We start from the raw sequence: 16,364 nt of genomic DNA, 5'->3' as shown, positions 1-16,364 counted from the left end.
ACTTGCAACAATTTTGACTCATCCTCAGTAGTGTAATTATTCCTGCATACATATCAGGAGTAGCATGCATCCTCTAGTATGGGTTGTGCTGCCATGGAAGAATAGTCTGTTCGCTCCATTAAAAGTGTAAACGTGAAATTCCAGAGCAAGAAAGAAAAGCTTCCCAAATCCTATGTAATAACTACACATGCAGAGACACACAACAAACCCATGGCTTTAAATTGCAAAAAGGGCATGGTTGACAAGAAAAGAGGCCATCCTAGTATTTGCCCCATCTGTAAAAGGATTTACGATCACTCCTATAACATGATTGAGGTCCTGATAGAGGTGTATCATTCGATCAACGTCTGTGACAATGTATTTGCAATATTTGCTGTGTACCAGGCTATGTTTCAGGTATTGCTCTTATAGCTGAATTGGCTGAGAATTCATTGGAAGCTCATGCATGGATCTTGGCATTTAAATTAAAGCAAAAAGTCTTTAATGCGAGTAAAGTGATTTTGAATCTTATGGAGAAAAACCCTTATATGGGGCTATGTAAGGTGATAGTTAAGAATAGACTCCAATGATTAAGATTCAATGATAAAGATATGGATATCATAAAACAAATAAAGTCCTCAGTACTGAATTTGGATAGAACAAGTACTTCATTGAGGGCATGGCGTGTATGCTCAACAGTATTCTTTGGCATTCCCTTCTCTTGTGCTATTTCAAACTACTTAAATGGCCTAACAATCCTTCATTATAGAAGAACATTTATGCTTGCTCAGTTAAATTCTTTTCCCTTGGTCATACTAGAAGGAAGATTCACAAGCATAGTGTATTCAGGCAGAGTTTGTAAATGTGTGTCTGGTCAGTTTGAGCCCTTAGAACTTATTTTATTTGAGTGTGAAATCTTGTCTGATTTGAGAAAGGTATTTGTCTTAATAGTTTATGTGAATTTTAATAGTTTGTGAATTTATCACCCCCCAAAAAATTCCTTGTCGTTGAGGATTGGAAAACTACTTTAGCAGTCACTAAATACTTAGCTGTGGTGATTGCCTGTAAGAGGATTTGATGTTGATCTGTTCAAGACCATTGAGTGAAAAGAACAGTAAGATAAGAACAACTCCTGCACATGACTGTCCAGAGAGGAATTTCTCATACATAAACAGCATAGTCCCATCCTGCAGTAAATTTTCACTAATGGAAGGCATTTCTGTTAGTGGAAGGAACTGTCTTTCCTCCTTTCGCCTGCCTTACCCTTAAAAATGTTGCTGCTGGGAGATTGCTCCCCCCCCAAGTTCTGTTCCAAACAACTCTCACTGATTGGAATAGGGTTGCCAGGTCCCTCTTTGCCACCAGCAGGAGATTTTTTTGGGCAGAGCCTGAGGAGGGTGAGGTTTGGCGAGGGACTTCAGTGCCATAGAGTCCAATTGCCAGAGTGGCCATTTTCTCCAGGTGAACTGATCTCTATTGGCTGGAGATCAGTTGTAATAGCATGAGATCTCCAGCTACTACCTGGAAGTTGGCAACCCTAGATTGGAAGTTTCCCCTTATATTCAACTGAAATCTCCCTAAGGCTCTGTTAGTAGAAGATCACATCCAGATTTATTAACTTCTTGTGTACTAAACCTGTATTGTTCAAATAGGTTATGACTCCATATTGAAATCTTCGACCAGGGCCTATATTTCAGTGACCAGCCAAGGGTATGTGTGGTGTGCATGTTGTCTTCTAATTTTATTTATTTTATTTATTATTTCAATTTATAGCTTGCCCTCCCTGGCCAAGGCCAGGCTCAGGCACATAAATTCTGTAATCCTACTTCTATTGCATTGTTCATTGATCTTTGATTGCAGTGCTCTGAGTCTCAAAGAGAAAGACAGGCTATAAATAAAATAAGTAAATAATTTCATTTTATTGTATTATTTGTTGACATTGGTTGACTGTATTTGGAGTTTTTTTTCTTTGAGATATTTTGTGTCTGCAGGGAGAAAAGTGGCAAAGAAATGTCACAAACAAATAACAACTGCAAATAACAATAACTGTAAATGCCATATTTTTTAAAAAAAATCTATACACAATGTAAGTATCGTTTGTTTTAAATCAACTGAAGAAGTAGAGGACTAAAACCACTGACAAAAATATGAACAAACACAATAAGAAGTAAAATAGAGAACAATGACATATACCTAGCATGACCTACAGCTTATGGCTAAAGGTCTCTGTAATTGCCTTCAACTATCATGCCAGAGGTCTTGTTGATAAGGAGTTTGATTGGTCCTTTCCATTCATAGGTCATGTGAGGGAACTAGCTTGTTCTCTATTGTTCCAGAGACTAGGACACGGAGTAATGGATTTAAACTAATAGAAAAGCGATTCCACCTAAACATTAGGAAGAACTTTCTGACGGTGAGGGCTGCTCGACGGTGGAATGTGCTGCCTCGGAGTCCCCGTCTTTGGAGGTCTTTAAGCAGAGGCTGGATGGCCATCTGTCGGGAGTGCTTTGATTGTGGGATCCTGCATGGCGGGGGAAGGGTTGGGGTCACTGGGGATGTGGGGGGAGGTAGTTGATAATTTCCTGCATTTTGCAGGGGGTTGGACTAGATGACCCTGGTGGTTGCTTCCAACTCTATGATTTTATGATTCTATGAGGACATTGTCAGTGTGCAATTATGTGACTGGTGGATGGATGGTGGCGAAGTTCTGACTGGTTAATTAATTTCATAAGAATCCATTAACCAGGCCCGTCAGTCTTGCCTTATCTCCTCCAAGGACTCATCATCTTCCACTGTTTCTTCATGAACAATTATTGTCTCTACTCACAAAAGCCTTCCTTTCCCACTGTACCCTGTAAAATAAAATCTGAGCATGTGAATCTTTATAGAAAGGAACTTGCCTGCCAGGTTTCACAATAATAAGACTGAGTGACTAAAGAGGACACTGACAGACTGCCACCCTTAGACTGGTGGCAAGGGTGAAACTGAACAGGAGAGGACTGGTAAGGTAATATTCCATGGACCCTAATGGACCACCTTCCCCTGAGCATAACGAAGGCATAGCAACCACCAGTATAGTAGGTACCATATGATCAGGATGCCTATATTGGCAATTTGCTTCATAAATGCAAAATCCCTGCCTCAGTACCTTAAGATGTCAAGACTCATACTTCAACTGAAATACTGTCATATGGAAAAATGCATTATAATCCAGAAACAAATTGGAAATTTTATTGAAATAATTCTGCAGCGACATTAAGTAGGGCATTCACTATATTTCATGATCTCACCACAGACAGATGCTCTGCAAGCAAAGAAGAAAAAGTGACAAATCACCTGTGTTAGTGGGCAAAAGGCAGGAGGTGACATGAGAACAAAAAACATCAGAGCAGTATCTTGGCTTTATTACATTATCCATTATTGATAGAAAGGCATAATATACAAGTCATATCTGAAATCTGAGTTTGCATTCTTCCCTTTTTCTAGACTTAACTGAATTGATTTGTGTTGTCTACACTTGAGCAAGGCACGATCAAGGAATCCAAAACAGGAAAATGCTAACAGTAATTTCAAAGGCTACAGGAAAGAACAATAAACTCCAGTACAGACTATTCATAACTGTGAAAAGGGACTGTGCATTTTGAAAATTCCTTATCTTCAGCTGCAGTAGGTGAATAAAAACGTCCAGGATGAATCTAAGTTCAGCATTTGCAAACATAACCTTTTAATCTATACGAGCAAGAGATCAGCCTGCCCCAAAATATCAGCCATGTGGACTATGGCTGCAATCCTGCCCATTAAAAATAAATGGGGGTTTTGCTATAAAGTTTAGTGGAAGTGGGATTGCATTCTATCTCTATAAATGGACAGTGCAAGTCTGATAAACACACCCAGATTTTGAGTTGATTCAGCTGCAAATGCCAAACTTTGGCATACGTAAGCAATATCAAGCTGTACACATTCCAACATTATAAAGGCATAAAGGTCACATGTTCTATACCTTCCTTGCTTCAGGACTACTTCCTGCTTATTTCTGGATGTGTACTTTAGTTTTTTTCCCCTTTGATTCTTTGCTTGTTTCCTTTAGTTTTTTTTATTAGATTCTTTGCTTTTGCTCTTGTGTTGTTTGTGTTGTGGTTGAAGTTGGTAGATGTTGTGGTTTTTTGCACTTGTGTGTGTGTATGGGGGTCTGCTTTTATTTTTCCTGAAGCTATTTTATTTTGGGGTTTTTATCTTTTCCTTACCATTCCTATCCTTTGCTGGGTTGTTTTTCTCCTTTACTTTTTTGTGTCTTGGGAGGCAGTGGGGGTTGTTGTCTAGATTGCTTTTTCTATATATTTTTTTCCTTTTTGTGTCTGGGGAGGCTTTGGGCTTTCTCTGATTTTTTTCCCTTTTTCCCCTTTGCCTTCATTTTCTGCTGGTTGTATGTTTTTGAAATACTTCTGTTCTGCTTTTGAACTGCATAGGGGACCAGTAGGATTGCCAACCTCCAGGTACTAGCTGGAGATCTCCTGCTATTACAACTGATCTCCAGCCGATAGAGATCAGTTCACTTGGAGAAAATGGCTGCTCTGTCAATTGGACTCTGTGGCACTGAAGTCCCTCTCCTCCCCAAACCCCACCCTCCTCAGACTCTGCCCCAAAAACCTCCCACCAGTGGTGAAGAGGGATCTGGCAGCCCTGGGACTTGTCGTGAGGTTTGGTATTGCCTCCCCCTTTTAATTTCCAGAGGTGAGGGTTTTCGTTGTTGTTTGAAAATTTAGCACTGCTGCTTTGTGATTGGTAGAGTGATTGTGTTGTTCTCCTGTTGGTTTTAGTTGAGCCATTTTGATCGTTAAGATTCCGGTAAGGTTTAAATGTGTGTGTAAAGTGCCATCAAGTTGCAGCTGACTTATGGCGATGCCATGTGGGGTTTTCAAGGCAAGAGACTAACAGGGGTGGTTTGCCATTGCCTTCCCTGCATAGCATTGTCTTTCTCTGCATAGTATTCCTTGGTGGTCTCCCATCCAAATAATAACCAGGGCTGACCCTGCTTAGCGTCTGAGATCTGATGAGATTGATCTAGCCAGGACCATCCAGGTCAGGGCCAAGTTTAAATAGAGGCTAATTTTAAGAAGGGTATGTTAGGAATTGGTTAAAATGCTCAAATTCAACTTCAGCATATGGCTTGAGTTCCTCCCTAATTAGGGTTGTGATAGGCAATTAAGAAGAGGCAGGGTTGTTGTTTGCCAAACAGTTAATTAGCATAGATTACCTGTAAATAAAAAAAAATGTTTTTAGTGTCTTCTCTGAGCATCAAGACAAGAGGCTTTAGAACAATAGTGGCTTTAGAAAAATAGTGCTTTAGGCTGTCCTTTTAGTTTCATTTTCCAGAAGGGATCTCCTCAATTCTTTAAAAGGAATTGGGTCCTTGTTGTGGAAGAGCCAGAAAAAAGTTCAGTGCAATTCCTTTACACTTAAAAAACAAACAAACATTCAATTTCTATCTTAATGATAATTTCAATTAAGACTTTGCCAGGTTTTAGAATAGAAACTCCCCAGTTAGGTGTTCTTAAACACACACATGCATACACTAGGGTTCCCAAATGCCCCCTTATGATGGGAGAAGTCCCGCTAAAATGCCACACTGCCTGCTAATTAATTTAGCAGAAGAGGGAGAAAATGATGGAGACGCTCTATAATGGGTCTCTATGGTAACCATAGAGACCACAAGGAATGTCACAGAGCGTAGGAGGTTGAAGTTGGTGTCCACTCCTTGGCCACATGAAGTTCTGCAGAAGGAGAGAGGAGAGGAGAATGCATTGAGCTCTCTTTCTATGGGCAACCAGACTCCAAAATTGTATCTCTTGGCTGGGGTTAGGGTTGTCAGCACCGGGTAAGGAAATACCTGGAGATGTTGGGAGTGGAGCCTGAGGAGGGCGGTGTTTGGGGAGGGACTTCAATGCCATAGGCTACAATTGCCAAAGCGGCCACTTTCTCCAGGTGAACTGATCTCTATCAACTGGAGATCAGTTGTAATAGCAGGAGATCTCTAGCTAATACCTGGAGGTTGGCAACCCTAGCTGGGCTGCCTGGCTGCCTCCCCCTCCTTTTTTCCTGACCTAAGTGCTTGCTGTTCACACTGAGCAGTGTGTGAAACCTTCCCTCTAATTCTTGACTGTGTGAGCCCCTTCATAAGAGAAAATAAATTGTGCGCAATGAGAAGCCAGCGGTTGCTTCCCCACTTTCCTCCCACCCAACCCTCTCGATCATTCTCCTCATCCCCGGCTGAATCAGCAGCAGGTTGCAATGCCTTCCAACCCTACCCTTTAGCTAGGCAGCAGCAGAGCTTGGGGCTGTCTTCCAGCCCTCTGTTCTGTTGACTGAGAGGGTTCCTCCATGCCCTGCCCCAAGTTGGCTATGTGCACTAACATCTGGATTATAAGAGGCAGGCAGTCTAGCACTACCAGTCCCCCCATCCCCTTGGGACAGCATAAATCCATAAAGCCTGGTTTTCTGGGGAGGAGGGCGGGCTAAAATTTGTAAAATAAATAAATAAAAAAGTAGTGGGGGGGTTTCATCAAGTGGCTCAAATGGCAAAGGCAATCTGACTAGTAGGCTGATCCCCCCCTCATAGTGGAACAAGTACACCTTTTAATTTAATATTTTCTTGGCCATGTTTTGAGTCACTCTGTGCTATTATAGGAATTCTTTAATGCATATGATTGTGTGCTATTTAGGCTGCAGTTCATTACATATTAACTTGGAACGAAGTCCCTTTGAATTCAATGGCATTTAATTTCCAAATAAGCTTTCTTAAGATTGGTCTGAAAGACCTTTTTTTCTCTGAATGCATTTTATGTATTTGTAATTTAAGGGGGATTATGGATGATAGAAAGGGAAAGTGGCATGGTAGAGCCCAATCTCACCATATATTGGAAGCTAAGCAGGATTGGTACTTGGATGGGAGACCACCAACGAAGACTTTGCAGAGAAAGGCAATGGCAAACCACCTCTGCTTCTTATTTGCCCTGACTGGGGTCACCATTAATTGGTTGTGACTTGACAGCATTTACAGATAGATGATAGATACATAGCATGTGTAGTCTTGGCTGCTAAGTCCCTTTCTTTCACTCTCCTTATCCAGAGTTTGTATAGGTGTAGAACTTTTTTCTAGTACCTGGCTGAGAGAAAGAAAAATTCTACATGTTCTTAGTGTGAACTGTTCTGGCCCTCATCAGTTGCTGTAACCACCATCTTTCTGAGCAAAAGAGAAGTAAAAAAACCCAGAAGCCATAAACCCAGAATGCCAGACAGGTTTGAATATATAAAATGGTGCTGGGCAAATTTAAACAAAAGCAGCATAAATAGATATGAGTTAGATCTCGCTTCTCTGGATACACAAAGTGAACATCCATGTCACATATATTATACTGTGTATCAGGTATCAAATTGCAGTTTCAATCTCCTTGGAAGCACCAAGTCGCTTGATAAAACTCTCTCTCTGACACTGCAGAATATCCTGTTCCCTAGAACAGAAGTGACATCACAGGAAGGGAAGGGGTGTAGGAAAGTGTCCAGGAAGTGGCATCACTTTATCATTGTTTGACCTTTGACCTGGAAGTAACACCACATGACATGACATCAGAAAGTGATGTCACATCTTTGATAAGCACCAGCCCCAAAATCTCCAGGTAATTCCCATGTCGGACCTGGCAACCCTAACACACACACACACACACACACCAAAAGAAGCAAGGTTAGGTTTGGCGAATTTTTACAAAACTAAAACTTAGTTTTTGGGGGGGAGGTTTCATAAAATGGTTTCAGAGTTTGTTACGTTGTAGTGCAGGATAGGTAGCTAGGTACCTAACTTCCCTCAAGTAGTTAATCAGAGTTTTCCCAGGGGACACAATGAGCAGCAGGAATGGAATGCAGTGGGGCCCGGGGGAAAGGCAAAGGAGAAGACTAGAGGGGTGGAGGGCAGGCAGAGGGCTACAGCTTTCCCTGCACCTGTGCGGTGGCCTGCTCCACAGCCACCTTCTACTACCCTGAGTTCTGGCTGGGGTGGTGCAATTAAGAGGCCCAACAAGGCCTCTTCATTGAGACAGCTGCTGGCGTGCCATGTGCAGAGGTGCCTGCAGGTGCTGGCACTGGGCAAGGATCTACTGCTCAGGCTGCCCCTCCTCCAGCTGTTGTTGAGTCTCAGCAGCAGCAGGAGAAGGAGCTGCCTGAGCTTTCATTTGGGGTGAGCTTGGGGGATAAGAGTCTGGAGCTCATCCCAGGGACCCAAAGGATTCTGGAGGAGTTGGAGGAGAGAATGGGTGCCTCAGCCCCTGCTCCGGTTCCTCCTCAGCCCAGGAGGCCTTCCAAGGAGAGACAGGAGAGGAGGCCAGAGGTGGAGAAGGAGATGGAGGTGCACCCCAAGGTGCTGCCATCTCTACTCCTTCTTCTTTGGGCTTCTTTTTCTGTCCCCACTAGACACAGAGTATCTGCCCCAAGCTCCTCACAGGAGGTGGCTCCATGCCCGGAGCTGCTAGTCAGGGTGGATGCCCCTAATTCACCTCCAAAATTTGAAACACTTTGAACTGGCAAAGAATATCTGGTTCACACTGTGCCAGCTTTGTAGGGCATGGATCCGTTGAGTAAGAGGCCTGGCTCAACTCTGGATTTCTAGCCTCTGGAACTATCTCGAGAAGCATCACCAGGTGGTGCTTCTTCAGAGTGAGAGAGGCTTGTGGGGTGGCTGTACAGCCACCAGCTAGTCAAGAGGTGAGTTACCCGGCAACCATTTCTAGTGCTCTGCCCGAACTGCTCCTGCAGGGTAGGTTGGTACTATGGTCCCTGTGGGTGGGCAGGGGAAGCAGCAGGCAGGGAAGAGGCTCACTCACTTCCCCGAAATGGTCGCTCTAGACATGCATCCCTTTCAGTAGCAGAGGACATTGCATTCTGCAGGCTGCTCCAGATGCCTATCCCTGGTACATGCCCACTGTTTGCACCATGCTGTGCATAAACATGTTGCTAGGGCTGTTGATTCGGTTCATCCGAGCCGAACAAACAGACGAATTTCCCCCGATTTGGGGGTTTTCAGTTCGGATGGAACCGAACTCAAAAAAGGCGGGAAAAGGATGCGCCAAATTTGGCGAGTTCGGCGACCGCCGGATAAATTCGGCAGGTTCGGCGTTCCCAGGAAACCAGGCGGCGGCGGGGGGGGGGGGTGTCTTTAAATCGAATTTGTTTGGGAATGCTGAATTTCCCGCCCAATTCGGCATTCCCGAACGGGGGGGGGTCGGAATTCAGCCGAACTGGACCCAAGTCGGGCCAGGTTCGGCCGAATCCAAACTGGCCTGGATTTTTTTTTCAACAGCCCTACATGTTGCTCTTGTTGTTTAGGGGTGCCAGGGACTATGTTAAGGCACAGTTGTTGCATGCTGAAAATAATACAGGTGCACCAAAACTGTTCTTCATCTTGTTGGAGATGAAAGGGATAGAGAAGGATAGAGTTTGTGTGTCCATCAGAAGAATGCATAGGAGCACCATAAATAATGAAGCTGATCTGAAAGTGTTTAAGATTCTTATTTGCAGGTGTGGTAGGTGGGAAAAGGAGAGCCAGTGATGAAGCACCTTTAGCAGTGTTCTTGCCAGTCTGGACTGGTTACTGCCAGGAGAGGTGGTTAATACTATATAAATGTTTTCAGGTCAAAAGTAGTGGGGATGCTCTTACCCCTATCCTACCACTCCATTCCACTGAGCAAAATCTCAGATCATCCTCCCGCCTAAAGTCTTTCTTTAGTTAAGTTAAGTCTTTCTTTAACTTTAGTGGCTCTTTCTTCAACGGCTCCTTAGATTGAAGGCAGGTTGGATCCAGAGCAGTCCTTTTTAAAAAATTGTCCTGTTTTTTAATGATTCTGTTCTAATGGCTTTATTTTATTATCATAGTTGTAAGGCACCTCAAGGTACCTCCAGCTGGTCAATCTGGCTATGTTCAGATGTCACTGTGGGAAAATGAGTCTAATCCAGGAAGAATTATTCTGAGGTTGTGCAACTATGCTTTTTGGTATTATATTGACACTTTTTACTCAGCATGTTATTATCTTTTTGATCCCATAATACTACTCCCCCAGCCAGGGCAGCGGGAGTGGGGGCATAACTGAGGACACAGAAGATATGATTAAAAAAACCTTTGCTAAAGCAAGACAGACAGAAATAGGAGTCTTTCATTTAGCAGCATTGTTTTCAATATGCTCGACACATCTTCCCTTCTATGGTCTTCTTTGTGGTTCTAAGAACTGCAGTTCCTGGTGCTTTGCATACTGAAAAGTATTGTCTCAGAGTCCAGGAACCAGGTAGTTAGGAAGAAGACCAACAAAGCCTACACAGTCATTAGGATCAGCACTGTCGCTATTCATTCAATCTTCTTTATGCAAATAAACCTTGTTGGACATTACCCGCTGTGCCTCAGCGACCTGACAACAACAAGCAGATGCTGCTTTTCCCTTCCAGAGCAGTAGGAGAGCTTGTTTTCTTTCTTCAGAAGGCCATTATTAATTGCAAATATATCCAGTCTTTTCCAAGCACTGAAGTAATTGGGGCTCACCCAGATTTGTAAAGGAAAAGGAAGAAGAGTTGTTTTTTATATGCTGACTTTCTCTACCACTTAAGGGGGAATCAAACCAGCTTACAATCACCTTCCCTTCCACTCCCCACAACAGACACCCTGTGAGGTAGGTGGGGCTGAAAGAGTGTGACTAGCCCAGCTGGCTTCGTGTGTAGGAGTGGGGAAACAAATCCAGTTTACCAGATTAGCATCCTCCGCTCATGTGAAGGAGTAGGGAATCAAACCCGGTACTCCAGATCAGAGTCCACCGCTCCAAACCACTCTCTTAACCACTATACCACACTGGCTCTTTGCCAACAGTTCTTTTTATGTATTTTTAATTAAAGTTATTTGCTGATATGCACTTGTTCACATCAGAAGGGAAATATGCATATAATTGAAAGCCAAGCAAACTAAGCTAGTTCAGCATTTTGTACAAAATTCTGAAATAAAAATTAGAAAATTGGTTTCCTTTAAGAAATTATGCCACACAATTTGGATCACCAAATCTAGGCATAAATTTCAAGAATTCCAGAAAATACTAAATTTTATATCACAGTTATATCTGTGTTTGAATTTGATGGTTATTTGTTCACACAAGATCCTTATTCTGGAAGTAGCTGCCACCACTTTTAGCTTTCCTGAATTGGCAATAAGAAGCTGTTTGCATCGGAAAAGGAAAGGAATATACATGGAGATGCATTCCTCAGAGTGGGATTTTAGTACACCTTTTAAGCAGCACAAAACCACTCAGTTCCCATCACTCACCAGCTTGAGTTTATGTAGTATAAGATGAAAGCTGTCTACGTATGCAATCCTGAATGCGAGGGAGCTGCATAGGAGTCACGTGACCCCCTACACTGGCATCCATGGCACTTTGTGCCCTGAAGCAAGTGTCCACATTACCAGAAGCAAGTGCCCATGCCGGTGCTGGCGAGGCCATTCCTGGGGCATTCCCTGGGGCGGAGCTGCCTTTAGGCAGCTTCCAAACCCCATTCAGCCCAGGAATGCCCCTTTGCAGTGCAGCAGAGCCATGCCAGCAAAAAAGCTGGTGTAGCCCCATAAAACTCAATGGGCGAGTTTCATGGGGTTTATTTTTAAATGCCTTCAGTTCTTTCCTTCATGTATCCACCCCCCTCAGGATTGCTTTGCCCATTTGAGATGATGAGCAATGATTCATCCCAAGGTGTTGTCCAATTTTATAAATTTACAAGTGGGGACTCTCTCTCTCTCTCTCACACACACACACACACACACACAAGCACACCTTAGGGCCAACAGAGATGTGTTGTCTGTATTCGTCTGTTTGGAAAGGATTCAAACCTTCCCCACCATCCTCATGTTTTCTACGTTTTAGGATTTTTCTGCAAAAATGTGTCTCCAATCTGCAGATTTAAGTATCCAGAGACAGGGCCATGTTGACTATTAGATACATTGATTAAGCAAAGAACAGCAAAAAATAACGGGAAAGGAGGGTGCTTCTGCATTAGAGTACAGTGGCCATCATGACTTACCAATTACAAGAACATAAAATCATAGGGTTGGAAGGGACTGTCAAGAAATTATGTTTCTTAATTTCTTGTGTAGCCATTTTCCTACAATGGTTCAGGTTTTTGGGCCTATATGCAATGATACTGTGATATTAACTGGTAACAGTTGGAATGTAGACTTGATTTGTGACTCTGGGAATGGTTCTGTCTTGTATAGATAAGCTCCAAGTGTTTCTGGTTTATGGTCATCCTCCCTACATTTCAATAAGCATGATCCTCCATGGTTCAGTGCTTAATTGCATTCCAGTTAATCTTTATTGCTGTCACCTGGATAGGATAAGAGCATGATGGACTGCAGCCACGCTGCCTCTTGTTCCTATAACCTCGTGATCCTTAGGTTAGATGGTCAAACAACAGTTAACGTCATTAATTTAGAACTTTCTTGAATTCTGATTGGGCCCTGAGCCCCCCCAATCTAGAATTTTGGAGATACGTATTAGGCTTTTTTTGGGAAGGCACTGGCAAACCACCCCGTAAACAAAATCTGCCTAGTAAACTCGGGATGTGACATCACCCCATGGGTCAGGAATGACCCTGTGTTTGCACAGGGGACCTTTACCTTTACCTATTAGGCGTTTTGCCTATGAAAACCATGGAGTCATGGATGCCACGCTGGCAACTATTACACCTCAAACTAATTCTTTATGTTATAGGCATGGAATGCTGTTTAAATTTGCAACTTTGAAGGAGGAGTTCAGCTCTTGGGAAACCTTTTGAAAAACTGGTATCAAGCATTTTGAAACTCTGTTTTGCTTAAGCCTTGAACTAAATCACTTTAAATCATGGCCATCTAGCCTGTGCTTAAAAAAACTCCAAAGAAGGAGAGCCCACCACCTCTCAAGGAAGCATGTTCCACTGAGGAACAGCTCTAGTTGTCAGGAAGTTCTTCCTAATGTTTAGCTGGAAACTCTTTTGATTTAAACTCATTAGTTTTGATCCACTCTTCTGGGGCAACAGAAAACAACTTTACACCATCCCCTCTATGGCAGTCCTTCAAGTACTTGAAGATGGTTATATCACTTCTCAGTTGTCTCCTCTCCAGGCTAAACATACCAAGCTCCTTCAACCTTTCCTCATAGGACTTGGTCTCCAGACCCCAGCAAGCTGGGTACTCATTTTACCGACCTCAGAAGGATGGAAGGCTGAGTCAACCTTGAGTCGGCTACCTGAAACCGACTTCTGTCGGGATCGAACTCAGGTCGTGAGCAGAGCTTTTGACTGCAGTACTGCAGCTTAACACTCTGTGCCACGGCCTCAGCTAATTCTCCAGAACATTGCCAATTAAGCCATTCCATTTTACATCATCCTAGTTTAAGTATTACTTACCATCTGGTAAGTATCTCCCACAAACACGAAGGGGAACATGTTGATGGACAGTTAATATAAGATGACCAGAGAACAAGCGATTCCATCCTACTGGAATATTTTACTGGAAGGATGTTAGGAAGGGAAGGCAAAGAATTCCAAACAGGGATTATATAGAAGGTATCTATGATGTCCAGAGTTCTCTTGAGTTATTGACTACACAGAAAATACAGAAAGCTACATTTGACCCCCAAATAGAACTTCTTTCAGAAATGTTTTCAAATATTAAAGGTAAAGGTAAACATAGTCCCCTGTGCAAGCATTAGAATGTAATTTATTCCAAAACATATTATAAAAAACTATATATGTGAAATTTCTGGATGTCTATTCTCTTTTATGTATCTGAGGCTGTAAAATCTGCAACAACAACAAAAATCAGTTTCCTCAATTTCTCCATAACTTGGATTGTGCTATTAATTTCATTGTAATATTGGCAGCATATTCTCAGCCTGAAATACTTAATATGGAGAGGCTGGTCTCTTAGCCTGCTGCCCACTATCTTTCTTTTAATTACAATGCCTTAGTGACATAACCAAAAATACAGATGTTCAGCATTTTCACCATCTGCATTATATTTATAAGCATGATCTGACCCACTCTCCAATCAGAGCAGTAGTAAACAAGTCAACTCCATATAGAGTTATGTCTGGTGAAATATATTTTCTCTCATACTTCTGAATGCCATGTATGGGCACTGGGTAGACATGATGGCACTTTACAGTGGAATTAGTCTGTCGTTTATTTTAACTATGCTTAACAATTAAAATGGCTGGTAACCATAGAGTGTAAAATATTGTTAGGATAAACATATTCTGGATATTCAGTCCTACAATAATATATTCATAATCTAAATTAAAGAATCTTTTTGTTGCGATATGGCTATTTATTCTCATAACAGGTATGCCTCAGAATCCTAATATTTCCATTTCTATCCCCCATTGTGTTTTCCCATCACTGGCCTGCTGGGTTCCTAAATCAACTACCAATCTCACAAGTAAACCAAATAGCAACCTTTGAATTTTTAATTTTACAGTCCCTAAAGCTTTGAAGAACCAATGCACATGTAATCAATTTTAATTTAACTCTGAGCCCACTGCTGTGTTTACTGTAAATGGCTTTTATAAGAGCTGAATCTAACATAATTTCTCTATCTTTTTCACAAGGGATACTGGGTATTTTGCCCAATCGGTTAACACAAAGAAATTGAGATGAGTTGTTAGACATATTATGTGAAATGAGAAATCACTAATATATTTTGCAGGTAGGAATTAAAATTCACAGGACACTAAAAAGGCACACATGTGTTTCATTGGCTGATGACATATCAAACACAGTAGGCATGACCATACTTCAGCTACCAAGAGTGTTCAAACCTGGCACCATCATTCCAACATCAGTTGCTGAGTTGTGTGAAGTTCTTGAATGGCCTTTCAGATGTTCAGACAATTATTACTTTGGTTCAGGTGACCCAGAACAACATTGCAATATATGAGCTCATTTGTATGGCACAGTAATTTCATTCCTACCACCACAGCAGACCCTGATACAATGTAGTACCAGAACACTCCATAGAACTGGTTCCAAGCCTTGCCTCCCAAATGGTTGTAGGACATTGCTCACATCAAGTTGAAAAAATTATCATAGTTAAAGAGTAGATGTCTGAAATTACCCTGAGGCATGTTCTCATACATTTCAGGCCCTTTAATTTCAACATTCAAATATGGACATGAAAGATATTGTCACAGAAATGGAAGGAGGAGAATAGTTATTGACACGTGTATCTTTCACAAATTATAAACATCTAGAACAGACAGCAGAAAATGTGGAAACAAGCAGGATGCTGTGATGTGTGTGTGTGTAAAGTGCCATCAAGTAGCAGCCGACTTACGGCGACCCCTTATGGGGTTTTCAAGGCAAGAGACTAACAGAGGTGGTTTGCCAGTGCTTTCCTCTATATAGCAACCCTGGACTTCCTTGGTGGTCTCCCATCCAAATACTAACCTGGGCTGACCCTGCTTAGCCTCTGACATCTGACCAGATCAGGCTAGCCTGGGCCATCCAGGTCAGGGCGGATGCTGTGATGGGCTCCTATAAATCAACTGAGGGGACCCACAGGCCTCTTAAAATTTTGGAGAACTGTACAGTAGGTGTAATGGGTGTAAAGGCTTTGAGTTCACTACAGTGAGATGTTTTGTGGTGAGCAAAAAGAACTGAAATCACTGAAGCAGGAGTGGTATAAAAATAACAAAGAAGGTTTATTTATGTACAGGTTGTTTTTAAAGAGTGGTCCAGCATCAAACCTCCAGTCACAGGAGAAGCCTGCCTGAGGCACTTAAATGGATAACTACAGCTATAACTAGCTTGTTTATTTAAAACTTTTATCAGCCACCTTTCTTCCTTATGGAGTTCAGTTTAAGATCACAAAACAACACTGCTTTAATTAAACGCTGTCCTAATTAAAACAGACTTCAGGTGCTTCTAAAGACCAAAAGTGAGGGGGCCAGGCACACCTCCATGGGGAGGTTGTTCCATAATTGTGGGGCTGCCACTAAAAAGGCCCTCTCTCCTGTTGCCAGCAAATGAGCTTCTTTGATTGATGGGATTGTCAAGAGGGCCTTTCTCTGTGATCTTAATTCCTGGGAAGGAAAATATAGAAGACAACAGTCCTTCAGATATCCTGGCCCAAAGCCATGCAGAACTTTAAAAATCAAAACCTATACCTTGAACTGGGCTTCGGAATGTAGCCAGTGTAATTGCTGTAGTATCAGGAACACTGGCTCTCAATAGCTGGCCATTGCCAGCAGCCAAGCCACAGCATTTTGCACTCGCTACAGTTTCAAAAAACTCTTCAAGGGTCATCTCAAGTAGAGCACATTACAATAGTCCAGTCTGGA

The sequence above is a fragment of the Euleptes europaea genome, chromosome 4 (genome assembly GCF_029931775.1).
Source record: "Euleptes europaea isolate rEulEur1 chromosome 4, rEulEur1.hap1, whole genome shotgun sequence".
In the NCBI taxonomy this organism is placed as follows: domain Eukaryota; kingdom Metazoa; phylum Chordata; class Lepidosauria; order Squamata; family Sphaerodactylidae; genus Euleptes; species Euleptes europaea.
The sequence above is the reverse complement of the archived record's forward strand: the minus strand, read 5'-3'. Positions refer to the sequence as shown.